This window comes from Populus euphratica, unplaced genomic scaffold (genome assembly GCF_000495115.2).
Source record: "Populus euphratica unplaced genomic scaffold, PopEup_1.0 scaffold2528.1, whole genome shotgun sequence".
Lineage (NCBI taxonomy): Eukaryota > Viridiplantae > Streptophyta > Magnoliopsida > Malpighiales > Salicaceae > Populus > Populus euphratica.
This window is the reverse complement of record NW_011502356.1, coordinates 1-5,514: the sequence shown is the minus strand read 5'-3', so window position 1 is coordinate 5,514 and position 5,514 is coordinate 1. Positions and strand designations below refer to the sequence as shown.

Sequence of the window (5,514 nt, the reverse complement as noted above, 5' to 3'; positions counted from 1 at the left end):
GTTTTATATTTGTTATCTTGTTCACTCTTTAATACTTTGCTTGTTAAATAACTAATCTTGATTTATGTTGTATAACACTTGATGCAATAAATACTTAGCACTCTCATAGCTCATACTGTATGGTATAACCGACACTTGAGCTATGGAAGGAACTTGATTTGTTGTTAAAATGAGTTATAATCATCAATACCTGACGAGATTTACAAGTATTAGTATTAATCGAATAAGATAACTAATGTGATCATGTTAACAATTTATAATCTGATTGGAACCTCCTTTATGTGTGGTTTTTAATTGAATAATAAGAGTTTATACTATACTTGTTTGACATACCATTAATGGAACCTCTAACCTTAACATTTATTATTATCATTGTTTAATCCTTACATTAATATTTCATCTCAAAGTTCTTATCTTTTTCTTCTTCTTCTCCTTTTTCTTTATTATTATTATTGTTGTTGTTGTTGTTGTTGTTGTTGTTATATTATTTGTTATCTGTAATTTATATAAGTAACTTTCTTGTGGTCCAACTCCAGTCTTGTCGGGTTATTTATTACTTCGACACTCCTATACTTAGAAGAAGACATCAATCTTTTAGTCGTGTCACATAGTGAGGGACACAATGCTATTATTAGTTGGAAATAACTTTGCAAGTCTAAAATCTGATACTTTTGGAGCCAAATTTTCATCAAAAAGAATGTTATGAGGCTTAATGTCAAAATGTAAAATATGAATATCACAACCTTCTTGTAGATATTCAATGCCATGAGCCACCTCGAGAGAAATTTCATATAATTTATGGTTGCTTAACAGTATGCTTCCTTGCTTAGAAAAAATATACTTTTCAAGAGATCCATTAGGCATGAACTCATATATAAGGGCACGCTTTGAGCCGTCAACAGTAAAGCCTATGAGTTGCACCACATTGCAATGGTGAATTCTTCAAATGGTGGCAACTTCATTGATAAATTCTTGTCCATTACCTTTTTCTATGCGCAAAATTTTTGCAGCCGCAAAACGGTCACTACGAAGCTTTCCTTTATACACTGAGCAATAACATCCTTCACCTAACTTGTCATTGAATCCATGAGCTATCTTCTTAATCTTCAAGTAAGAGTACCTTATAAGCGTGAGATTATGATCATGACTTTGCAAGAATTCTTTAATGTTACCATTCATTGATAAATGCCTTCTTTGCCATTTATAGACCAATAAGGTTATGAGACATGGAAGCTCACAAACAAAGAATAATATATGATATATATTGAAAGAACATTAATTAATTATGTAAGCATATTGTTTGTTATTAGATTGCCATGTAATTTTTTTTTCTAAATGAAATTATGATTCTTAATTCAAACATCGAAGAATTTTTTCAAATCTGAAATTCTTACCACCAAATAAACTTTAATTAAGATTTCATTGATTTTAGGAAAAAATCAAAACACACACACACATATATATATATATAGAGAGAGAGAGAGTTTTTCTTGCCTATATATATTGTTTTCAAATTTTATAATTTTATTATTTACCTTATAAAATATCTCTCTCTTTTTTGTTGGAACAATCATATTAAAATGAGTACTTAAACTTTAATTAATTTATTTTTAATTCCATCCTAATTTTAAACTCAGAACTCTAATAAACAACAAAATAATTGTATATTTTTCACCTCCATTCTTGATTTTTTTTAATATTATTTTTTTATTTATATAGTCTTGTTACTTTAGATATTTTTTAATATGATCCCTCTATTGTGATTTGATTAATACTTCCATTAAATGTCAGTGAATGCCAAGAATATAAAAATTTTCACCTGTAATTTTTTAAAAAAAGTATAATTAAAAAATGGTATAAAATCAACAATTGAGAAATATTAGAAATAAAAATAAAAATTTAAATTTTGAAAATTTAAATAAACTTGAATAAAAAATTAGATTAAATTGAATTGAATTGAAGAGTTTAAATTTGAAAGACTTATTTTTAACAATTTAAATGATGAAAATGAGCAAAAGGTAATGATGTTGTCTTCTAGAGATTATATCGCTCTTAATGGTTTTGCATATATATATATATAGATTTAATGGTTCACAGTTATTTCAAGAAAGCAAAAGAGAGAACACTTACCTATGAGCACAGGTACTGTAATGAGCAAAATTATGAGAATGCTTAGTGAATCCAAAGAGATGGTCTTCGTGCTATAAGGATAAGAATTAGGTCCTGCCAAATAAATACATGAAGGGAATGAAAACAAATTAATAAAACTAAGAAACATAAACAACATTACACAAAGGCAATGCTCTCTATTGCTCTTGACAGTCACTTTGAATAGTTTTTTGCTAAACAAATAGAAACTAAAATAAAATTACATGGATAAACTTGCTCATTTCTAATAATAATCTGTTAAACTCAAAACATTTTCTATGTTAATGCTCTCATGCGCTAAACAATGCCAATGCATTGAACTTTTTAAAATCATCCCTTCAAGAAAAATTATTAAGGAATTTGAATTGTAATAATTTTAAACTTTTGTATGGTTTTTGTAATATTTTATGATACTCCTAATTAAACTAATATATAATTAGGTATAATTATCTAAATTAACACCAAATATTTAGATTAACTCTTTGAACCGAATGATACTCCTAATTAAACTAATAAATAATTAGGATAATTATCTAAATTAACACCAAATAGTTAGATTAATTCTTTGAATCGAATGAAAGAATTTCACATCCATTTTTGTAAGAGGAAGATTGTAATTTAGCCTAAATAAGACATACATGAACTAATCCTCACCAAAGTTGAATATCAAATATCGTGGTTGCCCTACAAAAAAAAAAAAAGAAGTGCAAAGTAAATATGTGAAATATTGTAGGATATTTATAGAACAAGTGAAAACGCTAGCATGAACAAAAAGGCCAGTTTTTAAATCCTGTAGGATATATATATTGTTTTCATATATCACAACTCACAGGCAAATTTACCCAGCCACCTTTTAGTTTTTTTTAGTTAGTATATATTAGTACTCTTCTTAGAAAATGTTGTAATAAGACAAAATAAAGTAACTCACAGGGATTCGATATAGTATCCATTCGCCCACTACATTCACCAAAAAAACAAGAAAAGAAAAGAAAAGGTATTATCAGTGTCTAAGACTTTGGCATACAAAAAGCTAAAGAAAATGCCCCCAAGATAAATGTATCGAATCCAATCCATAGATAATTCTTTTTTGCAAAATAGAGCCATAATAAATAAAGACTCCTCCACACCTGGTAAATACCTGTCTAGCGGCCATACAACTACATTTCAAGGAAAAGAAAACATTGCGTCGATGTTCAGAATCTTATAATTCATAAATTTAACTAAAGGAAAGAGCATGTAAGTCTGTTTTGATATTCAAATAACCTAATAGCTAGAAATAGACTTGGAGAGTTTAAAGCAAAATTAAGAAGAAATATACTAAAAAATTATCGAATTGAATCCATTATTGATAGAGTGGATTATCATTTTGAGGGCTAACCATTTTATATATTTTTAATGGCAAAACTTCTTAAATTTACTCGAGTTATCGATTCTTACTCATATTTTTTTTTTTAATTTGATCAATTACCCCTTGTGTTCCTATCTTGTTTTATGTTTTTGTTATGATGTGATTTTTTTATATAACTGTTAACGTTCAAAATAAATATTTTCAAATATCGGCTATGAGTAATTGGGTTAAATTGTAAGGCTTTTATAGTTCAATGGCTAAGTTAGAGATGGGTTAAATTCCATATGTTCTTAAATGAATATTTTCAATTGGCCATATTTTTAATTGGGTTAAATTCATAATGGGTATTTATTGAGATGGGTAGAGCGGATATCCTTACTTCATATTCAACCTTTGATCACCATCTTACATGCAATTTCTCAAGATATTAGGTAGAAAAGTTTGAGAGTTTACACGTATTAGTAAAGTTTCTAAAGAGTCTCTCTCTCCAATCCATTTTTTTATTGTCTTGAACCTTATTTAAGTTTTATGTTCAAGAATTTAGATAAATAAAAAAGTTCTTACCAAGATACCTAAGTATATGATTAGTCAGAAAACCTACAAGGAAAACAAACAAATAGTTAAAAAAAAAAATACTAGGTAACATCAATATTACTCTTTATTGGGGAATATAGAATAATTATGCATAGTGCTTTTGATGTAAGAAGGTTGAGGAATTGTATATAATATTGCAAATTATTATTAGTCAGTTTTTATATAATATTTGGGGTGTGATATTTAAATTATGATAGAGAAAAATATTTTTTTTAAATATTAATAAGGCTGTAAGAAAGAGTTATAAGATTTTTAAATTTCAGAGAGAAAATTTCATATATAATTGTGGAGAGGGGGGTGTTTAAAAATCAAGCCAAGTACAGGAGTCTAATTGGAGTGATTTGGAACCCCACTAATTAGAGACATACTCTGGTCATTGCCCTTTGGATAATACATGTTAATTTAATGTTCCGTGTGTAGTGGTAATAATAATAATAATAATAATAATAATAATAATTAATTGTTATTATTATTTCAAACAAAACAATTATAAAATAACATAACTATGATAATCTTTTTTTTATGAAAGTACTTCGCATCATATTTATATTCACAAATTGATATGAAAAAAATAGCTGTGATGTGAAAGAGAGCTACTTACCTATTGCAGCTTGGATTGGAGCACCGCTTAATCCTACATGTGTGTGTGTATATAAAAGAAAGAGTTAAATTAATAAATTTAATAAAAATCCTTTTAATAGAATAACTATGCAGCTGATAAGAATGAAAGAGCTAATAAGAGACAAACGGTAACGCATAATTTTTCTCTTTTTATCAGCAAACTATGTTGTTAAGATATTCAAATTAAGGTAAGCTTTGTGTGTGTGTGTGTGTGTGTGTGTGGGAGAGAGAGAGAGAGAGAGAAACGTACCGCAATATATGCTTATGTTAGCTTCATCAAGTTTGCAGTGGTTCTGTTTCAGAAAATCACAACAGGCCCCAGACCATGAAAGATCAAACCCGTGTAGAATACTATCTTGGACACCTATATAGGGAGTATTGGTTTCATTTTTCGGCCGAAAAGTGAAAGGCGCGCGATACATGAAATTTACATGACATGAGCCCGGTAGGTCCCCCAAGTAAGGATAACCAATAAAGACATCGGAAGAAGAAATTAAGACATAGGAATAACCCTCCATATTGCGGGAATTAAAAAGATTACTACCATTTTTGCATGAAGAAGCATCCACAATATAGCGTGAAGGACTCAGTATTGGATTTGAGCAATTTATAAAAACAAAAGTTGATCTATGTAAGATACTACTGTAACCGGGCCAGCCAAGATTATATGGAAGATAATCCCTGTTGTCTGAAGGATTTATGAATAAGGAATGACGAGGGATAGAGAAGCAATCATCCTTCTGAACATCAGCATCCACAAGTCGAATCGTGAAGTTGCTGTAATCGATTGCCTGAACGTAATA

The 5,514-nt window shown here is 28.7% G+C and overlaps 1 long non-coding RNA gene across 1 annotated transcript in view; it reads right to left on the bottom strand.

Moving 5' to 3' along the window:
- The window catches only part of LOC105119103 (uncharacterized), an 11,327-nt gene extending 7,326 nt beyond the window's left edge, over positions 1-4,001 (bottom strand). Inside the window, exons 1-2 of the long non-coding RNA XR_841064.1 lie at positions 3,274-4,001; positions 1,398-1,405 (exon numbers count right to left, since the gene is read on the bottom strand). This is a non-coding gene — a long non-coding RNA (uncharacterized LOC105119103). The remainder of the gene's footprint in view (positions 1-1,397; positions 1,406-3,273) is intronic.
- Positions 4,002-5,514: the final 1,513 nt, after the last annotated feature.